Source organism: Anguilla anguilla, chromosome 18, assembly GCF_013347855.1.
Source record: "Anguilla anguilla isolate fAngAng1 chromosome 18, fAngAng1.pri, whole genome shotgun sequence".
Classification (NCBI taxonomy): domain Eukaryota; kingdom Metazoa; phylum Chordata; class Actinopteri; order Anguilliformes; family Anguillidae; genus Anguilla; species Anguilla anguilla.
This window is the reverse complement of record NC_049218.1, coordinates 10790568-10807649: the sequence shown is the minus strand read 5'-3', so window position 1 is coordinate 10807649 and position 17082 is coordinate 10790568. Positions and strand designations below refer to the sequence as shown.

Below are 17082 nucleotides of genomic sequence, written 5' to 3'. Positions count from 1 at the left end.
ATATTTTGCTCCTGGGTGCACTCATTTTTCTATACATTTAAATGTTTCCACCCATAGTCTCTTAGGCTTTTTTCACCCTCTACTCATCTTAAGGGGACAAACTCAACAACAACAATGACCATCACTGATAATTACAAGGAACCTGTACAGGAGCAGGACTGAAACTGCAGAGAGAGAGAACACGACAGAGCGAGACAGAGTGAGAAAGATGACGAGAAAACAGGAGTGAGTTTTGAAATGCTGTAGAACGGGCCTTACCACAAACATACCTTAGAGCTGAAGCACTCCTATACATATCATACAACACTAAAGCGGCTGCACTATCGAACTGGGTTAGAGCTTACTCCAGTTCTTGTGTCTTTTCTCGGTCTCTCTCCTACTTCTCTCCTCCACTCATTCTTTGCCTCACTCCCTTGTTCAGACAGTAACTCTTGCCTTCTTCTCATTCTGTAGATCAAACTACTTCTTGTGTGAATATACTGCTTGATTTATGTGCAAACATCTTCACTTTACAAAAGTAAATTATTTACTAATGATTTTACTTATTTACTAATAATTACTTATTTATTTTAGGACATAGCCCATTTCCTCTGTTACATCACATTACAGTGACAAATCTCAAACTGTACAATTTCTAAAAAGAAACAAATACAACATAAACAACTAATTAAAATATACGTCAAAATAAACATATAAATGGCAATAAAATAATCTTCCCATCAACTTCAGTGGTATGCAATATTAAATCACATGAATAATGTTACAGATAAAATGGCAAATTTTATATATTAGATATCACCAGAAACAATGCAAGGAGAAATTTTTGCTTTCACTGTGCGTGTAGGGATTTGTTTAAGATGCAGAAACCTTAGAGTGCAATCAATGTTGTTGTTATTACTACCATTAGCAGTAGTAGTCGTAGTAGTAGCAGCAGTAGTAGTAGAAGTCTTTGCTAAGCAAGTTGCTGTTTCATGGCTGAGTGAACACAGTTCACAAAACCATTTCGCTTATGTTGATATTTCACTAGCATGTAACTACTAATAAAGCACTGAAAAAATAAAAGCAACATAGATATTCATCAAAAGATAAAGATTTGATGCGCCTTTATTCCGAACAATCTAGCATTGTAAACTACGGTAATTCCTCTACATAATACATTCTAAAGGTAGCCTATTCCCTCTCAGTTTTCCCCTGCGTTTTCATTTGCGGCGTCATCCGTCAACAACGATTAATTCAGTCAGTGCCTTGTGGATTAATACAGTTAATTTCCTGATAATAATCACCTAGTTGATGAAATGACCCGATGATCGGATATGCTGTCAGTAAACTTTGCGTTCACCACAATAGTTCCTGATAGAATTTGTTTCTCAGTTCTAAAGCAGACTGTACCTCACCAAAACCACGCCAATTTTAGCCACCAATCTTAAAATGTGCATCTGCCTGGTGGCCACACATCTGCCGTCCAACCGGTTTAATTGCTTTTTAGCGGTTTAATCTTGGTTTTTAGACCTCGACGCAGTGCGGCCGTGGTCATGGTTTCGTGGGCGCCTTCTGCGCCAGCTGTTATATATTGATTGGTTTACCCTTATAATGCGTGTAATTTGACAAGCAGACAGCAACTTTCAAACGTGTTGACAGTTTCTGGTTCATTTATATTGACCCGACAAGACAGTGAAACGCATATCTTTTTATCAATCTTTTTCTTTTTTTGCTTTTGCTTGTTTTTACCTATTTCATGTCTGAATCATAATAGTTGCCGATGCATTTTAAGGAGCCGCGATAAATGTTATTCAAGTTTTTGAAGAAAAACAAAACCACATGTACCCGCATAATTACATCACTGTGGATACACACGTGAGGGAGCTGTCTTATCTTCTCCGAGACGACCTGGTGGCCTACATTGATGCCCCAATAAATTTTAATGCGATTAAATAGAACTGCGTAGCTACATATTACTCATGAACCTGTAAAATACTCCTCTGGAAAGTTAATAATGCTATTAGAAATATGTTCTAAGTGCCTTCTTGTAGGCAATAGTATCTCACTCAAAACTGCGTTAAAAGTATTCTCCGTTCAAAATGTAGGCTATTTAATTGCATTTTTATTTCTAAATAAAACCTTCCAATAATGTTTAGTAACTAAGCTTTTCCTGACTCCCGCGTATCAGTCTAATTAAATAATGGATAACGCATTGATGAACTTTTTGCGTAATATTTTATTTCAGTTTTAAAATATCCCCTTTTATTTCATTCGCAACAGCAGCAGGACACTGAGTGCCCTTCTCAATAGGTCCTCAAAGTCATTACACCAAAGGGAATCTGCATTTGTATCGGGTCTGCTAAGCGCAATTCCCAGGCGCTGATTGGATTCCTATTGAAATTCAAATCAGTTTTTCTTCTTCACAATGAAAACGCAGGCAGTGCGCTCAAGAGATTTATGCCCCTCTCCACGCTGAAAAAGCTACTCCATTCTCAGATAATTGACACAATAAACGCAACGGAGCAAATTAAATATGTAATAAATAACTAAAAGTAAATTCCTTAATGAACACATACAGCTAATAAAGCCATGATTTAGGTAGTTTCCCAGCTAACGGTAACAAACCGTGACTTCACCTAAATCGGTGTTGTTTAGCTGACAAATAAACACTGAGTGGGCAGCTTTCGTTGCTGCACAGTGAACTTGCTGAAATTCTAGCCATAAATGTTTACTTGCACAAAAAGGTGGCCACACAAACGATTAGACAAGCTACCGAGATATAGTCCACTTCACAAATACATATAAATAAAATTCCTAAGATGAAACATGTTGCTTCATAACATTAGTGCATAACAGTTTTATTGCTAAGTAGTGCAAAGTATCCTAGATCACCGAAATCAAATAGTAAGCAAAGAAAAGTAAGAAAAAACACAACCTGCCACAATTCGTTACATCGAGGTGTATTATTCAAAACGTGATTGTTTTGCGTATCTTTGTAACATCCAAATGCATATAAAATAAATACGTCTTTGAAATAATCAATAAATAAACTGCTAAATAACTAAACCTGGGCAACAAATGCAAAAATGCTTTTAATAAACTGAACTGTCCACGGGCAAGTGCAGAAATATTTCACTATAGGGAGCTAATGCTTGTCCAGAGTTCAAAGATGCTGAGCTAGTCAGCTAATTGGCAATAGATATTGCGCGTGCTTAGAGAATAGCCTACATTTGCGCCAGTCAGCAAACACCGCTAAAAAGTTACATCATAATAATCCAATCACCTCCACATCCAGTGTTTTTAAAACGAACATACTGAATATACTACTACTGTGGTAACAGTTACCTCGATGGACTGAAGTGTTGAGTTTCGATCCACATGCACGGAACGGCAGGCGGGTGCATGAGCCGAACAGAGAGAGGAATGTGTACTCCCGATGGGGCGACTTCTCTCTGCTGCAACAAAAATGCCAGGCAGCGATTGTTTCACTATCCCAAAATCCGCCGAACCACCCTTCAGATCAGGGACAATTTGCGCTGAAATTCCAAAATCCGTGCATGTCTACAATTCTTGTGGGATCCTGTGATTGTATATTCCGAAAAAATAAACGCAGTTCCGTAGAAGAGATACGTCCGCCAAACTTCTCCCTTCAACTTTTCAGTACTTTCTTATAAACAAAAACGCAGAAACATGTTAATCTTCCCATGTACTGCAAACTTCATCCTAAATGAGAAGGAATGCACAGTTTTGGGGTAGACTGGTGCGTAGCCTAAAGCGAGCAAGAGATTTCGACGTCCTCCGAAAAAACAGAATCCATTAAAGTTGGGAATCTCCGTCGGCTGCACGTCTTCTCCTCCTCCGAGGATACTTGCTGTGATCTCAGACGCTTTGTCAGGTTTACAAAGGTTTTTTCTCTCCTTACGTCCCCACAAACTCGCTCCCTATAGCCCCCTCCCAGGGCTCCTCGGAGTGTCACTCCCCCTGAAACCCGAGCCGTTTCCTGGCCGGAGTTTTTGGCTCTTACCTCCTCCGCCAATCAAATACCGTTCTCTCTCCCCTTCGCTCTGCTTTGACGGGGTAGAAGTGTAGCCAGTGCGCTTTCCTCACCCGGCTCTGCGCCCTCTTCGTTCAGCCGAGTACAGAATGCACAACTTGCTTGCAGACGGCAAAGTTTATCGCGGGTTCCCAAGCGCTTCGCTCTGCCTCCCTCTAGGTCAAGCCTGCGCCCATCCACGCTACGAACAGTAACGACGCCCCCATGTGGACAATGTGCCCGATACACACAGGAAAACGCGCGTGGAACGTCGCACTGGCGCATCCTGCAGTTATGAAAAGGACTGTGCTGTACTTGTGTAAGGACGACAATATCTTGATTGTTTATTAATATTATTTGTTAATATGAATAAACAATCGAATGCAGCGCACTCGATGGAAAGAACAGTTACAAAACTCCTTTCCAGAAAGCAATTCCAAAATGTTATAACACGTAGCCTACTACGTAATTACAAATTTGAAAATGCAAACAGGTTTAGTTACATGTAGCGATGTAGTCTAATGAAAATAATAAAGTCACTGAAACTGTTCTGCTTTTGCAAATGTGACCTGAGACATTCAGATAAATAAATAATGATGGAATTTAGGCGTCTCGTGTTATTCCAGATTCAAGCATAAAATAAATAATAATAAATAATAAATAATAAAAGGTAATTCTGGATATAATACCAAAATTATAGACTGGTGCTCACTCAATATAAATCATGAGAAACATGAGGGAAATGGAGAGATAACTACAAATTCAGTTAGTAGTTAAATATATTTCTCAGTGTCATGCCTACTTAAATATTAAAATTAATAGCCTACACATTACCTGTTGAGTATGAGTATAGTTTATTGAAAAGAGGAAAAAAATGATAACAGAATCAGATATCTGAAGATCAAAAGCATTATCACTTGACTTATAATATTATTTTATCTTAGTTTTTCCCTGTCAGAACTTACTCTTCTATTACATTAATCTCTCTCTCTCTCTCTCTCTCTCTCTCTCTCTCTCTCTCCACAGACTGGCTCAGAGGGCAACCCCCAAATAATCTCTCAAAAACTGGGAAACAGGGCCCCTTGAACCCCTTCTCTGTGCCGGTCCAAGTTGTCTCTGGAATTGACTTCGAAAAGGGGAGATGGTGGGATGGAGGGAGGCAGAGGAGGGGGGTATGGCTAATCTGTTCACAGCTTTTTTTCTCACTCAAAGTGGGGAGCTGGAGCCTCTTTAAAAAAACACACCCATTGACTGTGAATGGGGAGTCTAATAACCCTATTTATAAAGCTAGGGGTGCCTTGAATAGGGTTCGCTTGCTCCCCCATCCCCCCATCTCCCCCTCTTTCTTTCTCTCTGTCTCTCACTCACTCTCTCTCTCTCTTCTCTCTCTCTCTCTCCCTATATATATATATATATATATATATTTCCCCACACTGTGTAAGGTCACTATCTACTAGACAGTAAGGCAGGAAGGACAACTGTAGGTTTTCCTGTGGAAATAAAGGCCAGCCAAAGCTTTTCACAGATAGACACCCCCCCCCCCCCCCCCCCCCAAACCCTCGGCCCCCCAGCCGAGCCCTTCTTTGGCACCCCCCTATTGCTTTAGCTCAGGAACGCTCTCCCCTTTTATTTGTGGGTGCTCACTGCCGCGAGCACTCTTCCTTTCAGCGCACCACCAGGTCCCAGGAGAAAAGGGAGAGGTCACTCTCGCTAGCACCTCTTCATCGCTGCCATCCCCGTCTTCTTCGTCTCCTGCTCCTCCTCCTCCTCATTTTCTTTCCACCCTTTCCTGGACCTTAACAGCAGACAGAGAAATTAGACAATGAGACGAAGCGAAGACAGAAAAACTAAACAATTTTTTTCTCATAAAAATAAGAAAAAACACGGATGCCAGAAAACTATAAAGATTTTTAATTATCCTGCTCCCAAAATTAATTGTCAATAAAAATCTCACATGAAGTGCAGAATAAATAAAAGCAAGACGAGAAGCGAAACAAGTTGTGGTTTAAAAACAGACTGAAAAATCAGTCCGTACCGGTGTGATTTGTGTACCCAGGATTAGTCTCATCACACTTGCAGATAGCTCAGTTGTTGACGTGTTAATGTGTTGTGAGCTAATTAACACCAGGGCGTGACTTTTCTTTCCACAGATCTTAGATAATTGATTTATATTAGTTGTTTTCTATGCTTTTTTTTGTCAGTAAAAATAACAATCGTATTTTATTTCAAGGGAATTTAATCTGGCTCAGTAACTGTAAGCCATTACACATTATACTCAGGTTATTACTCTATAGTTTCCGTAAATTCATCTGCAAATTGCATTATTCTGTATTGTAAATGTGAACAAGAATGGGCTACATCACCACAAGCAGATTTTCTAAGGGAACAACCGAGCAGAGTGAGCACGCTCACAACCTTTGATACAGCCGCCAGTCCCGAAGCCAACAAATCTATTTTATTATTCTAGAAAAAAATCTCCCCGACACCCAGCCCTGCAGCCCCCCAGCGACCCTGCAGTATCTCCGCTCATTTAAGAAGTTTCTTCTCACGGCGCTTTCAATCTCAATAAATGCGCTCATGATGTAGGACATGGCGCGGTAGCGTGTGCATGAGCGCCAGAGACCTGGAAGTTACCTCAGCGTGTTCCACCGCTGTTCTGAGAAGGGTGTCACATGATCCACAACCCCCCCTCCCCTGTCAGAGTTCAGGTCGTGGAAGTTTATCTTTTTTTTACGGTTGGCGCACATTAAATGCCGGGTAGCTACAATATTTTAAAGGCAGAAAGAGAAAAGTTAAACTAAATGTAATGGTGCGATGTGCTCGCGTGTGTTTCATGAAGTAATTAAAACATCAGATCTCAGTGACCTCATTTTCTGCATTAAATCTGAAACCAATGCAGAGACAGACAGTTATTTCAGTTTGAATCAAGTGTAGACTTCAGCAAATTTAAATATGGTCTCCAGAACTCCATAGATAATTATGTTCTTAATAAATAACGATGATTTCATTCAGATTCATGTCTCGCCTTCACAGTTACAAGGGAAAGGATTAGATTTATACACTTCTGGTGGGCAACTGAATGTTAAACCTTGTAGTGAAACACAACACCAGACAAACAACTTCCATGAGACCTGCCTCCAACTGGCCATAATCAGTGTGTGTGTCCTGGAAGATACTGAAGACTGGGTCCAGACACCCTCCCTCCCCCCAGCCCCTCTGGGTCCACAGGTGATAAGGTGATTGACATGGCTTTTGTTCCTGCAGGGATAAAAAGTTCAGATTCCTCAAATGTTTACGCTCGCATGTCTTCGAGTGCCTCAGATAACTTGCATGTCTGGGATATATGGTCTGGTTTTTTTTTTTTTTTGGTTTCAAAAATGAAAAGGAAACACAAGCGTTAACACCTGCAGGAAGCCTAAGAGTGCAGGCTGGGATAGGAGGAGCTGGGCATTTGAGTAACATTCACGCAAAGGGATGTTGAAAACAGACCTATAGACAGCCAGAGAGAACACACTCATTCATCTCCTGGTGAAGGTTGTTTTTTTTGTTGTGGGGGGAGGGGGGGGGGTGGGTGTTAGCAGTGTAGAGGTCTGGATTAGATACCACTGTCCTGCTGGGATATTGCTTGTGGTCCCTTTAGTGGGGGAAAGAAAGATTGATAAAGGTGTGCCTGTGAGAGAGCCACTGCACGCCTGGACTCTCAGAAGGGCTTTCGCACACAATCCGAAGCTGGAGATGACCAGCTATCACCCTCTGACCAGTGAAATCACAGTCTGCTCGCACTAATCCCACGGCTTCTATTGTTTAAAGAAAAGAGAGGAGAAAAGGAAGGAGCCCATACAGTCTCCGTACGAAGCTGGAGCCTGAATGGAGCTTTTCTCCCGCTGGCTCCCAGCAGCTGCTGCAGCGGATGCCTCCGAGAAAAAAGAGAGGCCGTTTTTTCCCCTCCTCTTTACCCTTTTGTTTCTTTCACAAGGTGCTAATAAACGGCACTGATTGTTACTGGAACCTCATCTCTCTCTCTCTCTCTCTCTCTCTCTCTCTCTCTCGCTTTCTCTTTCTCTCCCAAACCCTGCCCTCACAGAATCCTTTCTCTGTTTAGTGATGGTTCAATTCTCAGTAAAAGACATTCTGTGTCCCCCCCCCCCCTCCCTTTTAGCATGTCAGAGTCGAGGAGTCTTTAATGATCTCTCTCTCTCCCTCTCTCTCTCTCTCTCTCTCTCTCTCACACACACACACACACACACACACACAGGAGAACAGGCCTTGTTCTCTTGTTCATAAGCACACACCGCATTAATGGCTGTAATCAGTAGCCGCTCCCGTGTCTGCTGTGGTTGAGGGAGTTAGCCATTAGTGCTGATGCGGCTGAGGCGGACAGCGGTTCCGTTCCGGCGAGCGGCGGGGCTGGGAGTTAAACATTACAGTTTGGAGTTACCGCAATTACTCGAACAAAGCAAACACTCATTATTAGCTTGGGAAGGAGCGTATGTAACAATGTGACATGGCGGTCAAGCAAGCTGTCTGACCAGAGTGTTCCCATTTTTAGCCTGAGCTCGCCCGTGGCTGTCGTCTCCCCAAAGCGAAGGCTTCACCTGAATGAACGTCGGTAAGTCGTGTCACTCCGGATACAGGACTGCACTGAGAAAAAAATGTAGGGGCCTGGTATAAAATCCTAGTTTCCTGGTCTGTCTCTCGGCAGAGAAAGTCAGGCCCGCGGTACAGCACCTTCATTGTGTTTTAAGTGCAGAGGGAATGACCCCATAAATCACACCGTTGTTAAATGTTGCTGTCTGACCTTCAACCTCCCTGGTCTAACCGAGACCCTGCCCCTCGCCCTGATATCATCAACGTCTCATTAACGCCCTCTTCAGTGCCTCCACCTTCCTCTCTTCCCCCTTCAATAAATCTCTGCTCAGAGATCTTTGCTATTTTCAGCCAGCTCACACAACCCGATGTTTAATTAAAACCCATAATTTCTATCCTTGTGGGATTATTCACCTGGTGATATTCGAAACAGAGTCAAATTGAGGTCGGTTCAAGAGCACACGCTGTGTCTAGTTTATAGGCACTATTTTAGCCACCGTGGACTCAAGAAGTTTCCCAGATTGAGGTCAGCAAAATGGGGGGAAAAAACAACACATTTTCCCTTTCAAGAAAACTGTTTTTGTCTTTTATAAATCACATACGCTATACTTTCAAATAAATCTTGTCAGGTTTACAAATCTTTGGTACTGTTGCAACTGTTGCAATTAGTAAATATTTATATAGCACTGAATAGTTGAATGTCGTAAATGGAACTATGATATAATGGTATCATCATCATGATTTTGACAAAGTTCCATGTGTTAGCGTGTTAAATATTTGCAGAGTAGTAGATGCTAACAAGCGTTAGCTGAAGGACAATAGGGGGCCCTAAGCCAAAGGGTGTCCGTTTTAAACGAAAATGTTTGGGAGCGACTGAACTGTGGTACAACAGAAACCGAACACAGAAACCTGCCACAGGTCTCGGGGCCAAATTGGCAGCGCTGGGGACGGCTCAGGACAGCGTGCAGACGGTTGTGTGGATAAACGATGCCCCGCAATGACTCACGCTGGGTGGCGGTCCAGATTCAGGAGGAATCCGGTCCGTTACTCCTCCGATACTAACCCGCTCAAGTGCACCTTTGCTTCAGGTGCTTGACCGGGGCCCTTGTCCATGGTGACTAATGTAGCTTATATATAGTTATATATATATTTTTTTATTATTTATTATAATTTTTTTTACAAAATTCATATATATAGCTGGATTTATACTGAAGAAAATCGAGTTGGGATGCCAGTGAAGGGTACAACAGCGATGTCACACCCAGGGACCCAAGCTCTGCGGCTCCCCAACAAACAACCATTTTTACGCACAATTTTCTAAAAGTAATTGCCTTTTCAGAATATGCCAGCTTTGGAGGACTTGTAGAATGGAGCTATAGAATTATACCCATACATCTCATAGCCCATTAAACATCATTAAACTTCTGCAGGTCATTAGCCATGAGAATGGGTTTAATTTCACTGAACATGCACTTCACGTGAATATGTGTGTTCATTATCTGACGGAATACTTTTTTTTTTTTTTTTTGGAACTTGCGAACAATCTTTTTTTCTCTCTCTCAAAAGCTAAGAAATGGCCGTTATTGAACCTGCACCTGGTCCTGGGTCATTAGGGTGAGGGGAAAGGCCAAAAAACACCACTTCTCCAGAGACTTAATTTTCCTTGCAAATATAGGCAATTACTGCAGTAAATGTTTCCATCAGATCAATATTTTCTTATATTTCTGTGCGCACAATTGTGTGTGTTTGTGTTGTGGGTGTCTGCGTGTATTGTTGCATGAGTTGTTCAGTGTATCTGTGTTTATGATAGCTTTTTATTATGTTTATCTATGCTTATATGTATAAATTAATGAGTATATGTGTCTACACTTGTGAGTGCTCATGCAAGTATGAGTGCACACGTGTGTGTGTGTGTGTTTGTGTCTGTGTTAAATGTCATAAGCATTTGAAGGAGAACACATGTTTTCTTATAAGTCTTGGAGGTGAGGAGGGGTTAAATGTTTTGACCATTGCTGAGAATTTAAGGCCTAATTTGTGCAGAGCTGTCGGTCGAGCTGTAACCCTATCCCCCTGGCCCTGAACCCTGTCTCCTTTACCTGCCTCTGCACTGCATCTACGAAAGAGAGAGGGGGGGGGGAGAAAGAGAGAGAGAGGGAGAGGGAAAGAGGGGGCAGAGGGAGGGAGGAGGACAAAGGGATGTAAGAAAAATGGGGAGAGAAGACACTGTAGTTATGTCTTAGTCTTAGGAACCTGAGCAAATCAGAATTGAGTGAGTCTAAGGCCATTAACACGGAGCTCATATGTCAGTCAAAGAGTGGGTGTGTTGAACTGTCAGTCATAACGCAAGCAGGAATGCCAGGAAGCCTGCAGTACTAACCTGGAGGTTTATTAAGACCATGAGTGCCAGCACTTCGACATAGTGGTCAGGAATCTGAGCTTGCAGCCAAAAACCTGGGTGTGTAAATCCAGGTCAGAGACAGTAAAGACACTGGCAGATTCAGAAGAGACGGTTTTATGTGCCTTGCAGATGGATGGCACCCCAAGTGACTGACCTCACCTTATCTGCCACCTGCAACTCACAATGCAATTTACAACTGACTTCCACACTTCACCACACTTCATGAGCTCTGACATCACTGTACATTGTGACATCATCATTACAATATATTCCTTTGGGACCCGTATCCAAAATGACTTGCATAGCACTTTGCTTTCTCTTCGTCACAGATTTATGTAGCTTCAGAAGCAATTAAGGTCAGGTACCTTGCTGAGGGGTACAACAGCAGTGCCCCGAGTTTTGATTTGAACCTGCAAGCTCTAAATTACAAGCCCTGTTCCTTTACCGTAGTATTACACTGCTGCCTACTGTATATTAAACAACATGGATGTGGACAAACTCCATATATCACTGCCCCATAAAAGACCTCAAAGCACGTATGCCACATTAAAGAGGATTAATGAATTGCTCTTTTAATTGCCGATGGAAATGATGGTGGGAAATATCAGTTTGTTTCTCAGAGCAAGAAAAAAAGGAGAGACGAATCTAGAAGAGAGGAAGAGAGTGAAGCCGAGAGGAAGGGCAGAGGTAGACAGGGGGAGAGAAGATTAAAATGGGAGGACAGAGTAGAAGAGACAGTAACAGATAAGGACAACGAGAGGAACCAGAGTTCATGTGTGTGTGTGTGTGTGTGCGGTTTATAGGCTACATACTTCAATCCTGAGACAAAAAGCTTTTGTGGGTGGGGAATGTCAAAAGCTCTGCTTCACGTTGAATCCTGCACACCTTTAGAGAAATAACTGAGGGTTACATTGTTGTCTGTCCTTCCCCAACACACTTGTCAGTTAATTACCTTATTACACAAGAACAGGTTTGAAAAGCCATCTTTCAGCACCTCCTGAACCTTCCTGAGTCTCGTCTGGAGAGTTGAGGAACAAGAAACAGTTGCTTTGACTGGATTAAATCAAGCAATTAAAGTCCCAGCATGCACTGCAGATTCAGACTTAGACTAGCAAAACACTTATCCAAAACAATAATTAAGAAAAATGAAATAATAATAATAATATTCAGTTATTTCCATATGAAACACCTGTAACTGTCCTGAGAAAAATATGCCCACTCTTCTCTCTCCATGTGAAGTGATGTAAACTGCAGACATGGTGATTTTAGCATATTAATCATATGTAATTTCAAAATGGCACCGTACAAACAAATTAATCACATTAAGTGCCACAAGCTTTCATTTTCTTCAGAGAGGTGAAGAGCTGTCTAGGAAAAATATCCCATCAATCACCATGGAGTCACTATGGCAACACACGACGTGGTCTACAGACAGAGAGCAATCACAACCCCAGGAAAATATTACATCCAGACAATACCACCACATGGTTACATGAATGCAACACAAATATACAAATATTTATATAAGAATAACTATTTAGCTTTCTCTCAGAAATGATTCGATTCTGTTGACTGTAACACAGATGGCAGTTTATATTTGGACGTATGCATCTGATTAGTTTGGCTGAACATTGTGAGGGATTGTGCATAATCAAAAGAAATTAAGTGGAACTGAAGGGATTCCGAATGTGGTGGTGTGAAGGGTTAAGAGATGGTTTGAAAGGTTTGCTAACCGAGTATATCTGGACTGTAATTTACAAGAAGAGATGTCCTAGGAACTGTTTCGCAAGTTGTAATTTGTCAAGTATCTTGTTTTGTTTCACTCTTACAGTCAGACTTCATTCCTGATATTAACCCTAATCTCCTGTCACACAACCGCTTTCAGTTACTGCTCTAAACATATAAACAGACATGCGTAGAGTGTGGACACACACACACACAAACACACACTCGCAAATTCATTAGCATTCACTCAAAATCACACAATACTGTGCAAGTAAATGAAAGAGATGGCTCTTCAACATGTGCGCACACACACACACACCACACACACATACAAGCTAACAAGGTCATCGCACACAAAGGCACAAAGCACACAATATTACTCCAGCCTCCTGCAGTATGTGCTTCCACAGGCAAAAAGAAACAAAAGGATGTACAATCACTGTATCTGATGACCCTGGGAAAGGAAAATGACTGACAGAACGACCCCCGTAACGTAGAGGGACAGTAGAAGGAGAAATCAGACCCCCCCCCCCCCAAATCCATCCCACCCAGCATGTTCTGTCACTCCTCCAATACGGCTGAGTAATTTACTGTGACAACAAGCAACTGGCACGAGGGTGGGGGGGCGGGGGTGACTGTTCACACCAAACCGAGAGAGGCAGGGAGGGAGAAAAACGGAGGGAGAGAAGAGAAAAAAAGAAAATGAGAGGAAGAGAGAGGAGGGCAGTGAAGGCTCAACGTTTTTTTTTGTTTTTTTTTCAACAATGTGGAGTCTAGCCCCCCACCACCACACCCCATGACAAAAAATACAGTCCTTCTCATTTCAAAAGGAGAGCATTGATCGAAATAGATAGGGAGAAAAAATCTATGCAAATTGAAAGGATAAACAGATTCCTTCACGCTTACAAGAGAACATCAGCAAATATTGTGCTTTACCATCTTTCTATGACTGCCTGTGTTGCCAGATATTGCGACCCTTCTCCATCCCTCTAACACTGCTGAGGGGCATTTCAAATCATAAAATAGGATTCAATATGCTGTGGAGCACAGAGTCTGCCAAAGGCAAAGAAATCTGACGCAAACCACCATTAAACTTAATTAAGACAAAGATGGTAGATTGGTGTAGTTTTGGTAGTTTGCTAACTCAGAAGGATGACTCAGAATGACCCCCAAAAATTATTAGCACTGCTGTGTGAGGCATTAAGCCTCAATGAGGAAACGACAAATAAAAAGATTGTGCTGTGAGTGATTGTGGTAGCCCTGGTTACAAAAAAAAAAAAAATACTTGAAATTGCCTGAACCTGGAGAACCTCAGTGAGCAGTCTGTCTTTACTGTTCTGTATGGCAGGAAGTTTGACGATGATATCATAATACCTCCAGCACACATGTAATATATATAAAAAATATGTAGTAAAACAACCAAATCAGCAGAAGAAATGCCACAAGGCCATGTTTAACTTGCTTATGCAAGCAAGGAGCTCTTTCAAAGCCCTGTTTCTGTCTGTTAAGATCAATAAATACAGCCAGATTTCATTCCATTTGTGATTCCCGATGGCATAGGTCTTTTGGCAGGGGTGCATCTTCCAAAATTCTTTGGCAAATATGCCGCGATCTCTCTTGCAAATATTATTTCTGCATTACGTGGAGTAAGGGTGAACCTGTCTGAATGTGACACTAATTGGATGTGACTGTATGAGTTTCGGTCGATCTGACTTTGTCAGCGCAGCTACATCCCAGAGAGAGGGAGTGTGTGAAAGAAAGAACTGGCTGGAAAAGAAAGAATCCTGTTGCTGTAGGCTGAGCTGGTAGAGAGAGAATGGCTCTTGTTTCAGAGTTACAGTTGAAATGTATTTCCTATTACAATTTGATTACTGTGGCTCCAAATATTATTTGTATTAGAGCGGTAATTCTTGCCATGGGTGGATGGATTTGTGACTAAATGAGTCTGCCAGCGCTATACCGCGCAGATCTTTGCACTCGCGCCCGCGTCGTGCGTTGTTCTGGACAAGAGCGTCGGCTAAATACCAGCGAAGTTAAATTAAGTACGCTTTCTGTCATCCTGCCAGCAAAGCATATTTGAGGTGGAACTGCAGAACGTAGGAGGGAACGAGAGAAAGAAAGTAGAGAAGAGAGGGAGGAGGAGGTGAAAACTGTGAAACGAGTTGATCAAAGAGCGTGAAGATGCGTCTCCCCACGCGTCGCTTCACTCCGCTGTTTTTCTTTGAAATTAAAAGGGAGCAAATTGCTCACCAAGGGGCCCGTGAGAGAGAGAGAGAGAGAGAGAGAGAGATCGTGAGCATTTGAAATGCAAACACTCCCAATGTGTTTATTTTCCCAAACCTACCGAGATAAATCCATTAAGAAAGTAAACAATGAGCGCATTCATTTATTTCATAAATCAAGCGCCTCTGAAAATGAAATATGGGACATTGCTGGATGTCTTCTTCCACAGAGGAGGAGACCAGTAATGCAGTTTCCCGGCACGGACCGAAGTCACGTAATGAGGTCTTTGTGCGCCTTTTTTTTTTTGTCTTTTTACGACAAAATTCCACTCTTTCACAAAAGCCCTTCCAGACCTGCCAGCGGAAACACGCATCCATCCAGATCACATGGTTTGAGTCCATGTCTGCTCCGCTTACCCTGGCATGTTCTCATATAGTCCGTCTGGGTCTAATATAACGCCAGTCACATAAAGAAGATTCCCCCCCCCCCCCTCCCCCCCCGCCCACCCCACCCCCAGCTCCCCCAGCCTAGTTTGAACCAAACCGCATTGTGCAAGCATGTTAGGATCAGGAAGAGTGCAGCGGTGGAGTAGGGCTGGCTTAGATTCTGGGCCTGGAGGTTGTGTGGGGTTTGAATCAGGGCTTTGTCTTCAGCCTGGAAAAAAAAAGAGAACACATCTAATGAATGAATAAGAATTAGAGTGCATCATAATGGGGAGAGTCTCCCCGCATGTGCACGTGTGTACGCGGTGCCCGTGCGCACAGCGCTGCGAGGGCCCTTCGTCTGGATGCCAGGGTTGCCAGGTTGGCTGGACGGTGGGTGAGGTGTCCCTGCAGTTTCTCAGGCTGTCAGGGATATGGGGGCCATGTGTCCCCACCGAGGGGAGGGGTCAAAGGGTCCTGATGAGCCCCGTAGCCCGTGACCGGGCCGACTGTCCCCACCCTCTGTCTCCTGGACCCCCTCCGGTCCTCCACCCATAGCACCCTCCCTTTCCTCTAAGATGTGACAACAGCACAATTTTCTTTCTTCAACATACTACTGTTTTTGTTGATATTAGCACTTTTAACGTTTGCATCTGTTCAATATTATGTCACATTTAATAAGGGTGCTTTTAAAAAAAAATTAAATAATTTTTTTTTTTTTTTTTAAAAAGCTTTTAACTGAGGCAACACAAGACTAATGTGAAATAACAACATGCCTGTTGCACAAAGATTCTCTATTCCCAAAGACCCATTTCTAAAAGTTTACTGGCGTCTGGAGCACTTAACCTGTGCACATTTTAGATAAACGGAGGTTTAATTTCTCTGTGCTCAAATTACAAGCGTGGTGTGCTGCCGCACCCCACCACACCTTATTCCCGAAATAAATTCACAGCAAATTCTCCTGGCATTTCCCCTGAGGGTTTTATAACCAGAAAGCTCAGATGTCTGAATCTGTGAGGAGTTCAAACCGGGCAGATTAGCATGATTAGCATCAGAAGGGTGTTATAGAGGGAAACAATGGGCGTCGACCCACTGTGTTCTATGGTCTCTCAGGAGAGCTCCAAGAATCTGAGGATAAATCCCCTTTGTGTGCACGCACGCGCATACACACACACACACACACACACACACGCGCGCGCACACACGCACACATGCACACACAAACGCACACACAAACACACACGCACGCATGCGCATACACACACACACACACACACATACACACACAAACACACACGCACGCACGCACATACTCACACACACACACACACACGCACACACACATACACACACACATGCACACACAAACACACACGCACGCACGCGCATACACACACACACACACACACACACACACACATACACACGCACATGCACACACAAACACACACGCACGCACGCACATACTCACACATACTCACACACACTCACAAACGCACACACAAACACACACGCACGCACGCGCATACACACACACACACACACACACATACACACACACACGCACACACAAACACACACGCACGCACGCACATACTCACACACACTCACACACAAACTCGGACGTACAACAAACTTCAAACAACATGGCCTTAATCGCTCCCTCTGTGCTAACCCAGAGGGAACACCCTAAAATGCACTCTGCACCCCAACAA

At 42.8% G+C, this 17082-nt stretch overlaps 1 protein-coding gene across 5 annotated transcripts in view; it reads right to left on the bottom strand.

Moving 5' to 3' along the window:
- The window catches only part of fgfr2 (fibroblast growth factor receptor 2), a 49180-nt gene extending 45037 nt beyond the window's left edge, over positions 1 to 4143 (bottom strand). For 3 of the 5 annotated variants that reach the window (XM_035400264.1, XM_035400265.1, XM_035400268.1), the window contains exon 1: positions 3325 to 4142. The gene's annotated coding sequence lies outside the window, so the exon portion shown is untranslated. Of the gene's footprint in view, positions 1 to 3324 lie in introns of all 5 variants that reach the window. The other 2 variants (XM_035400266.1, XM_035400267.1) reach the window with 1 other exon arrangement.
- Positions 4144 to 17082: the final 12939 nt, after the last annotated feature.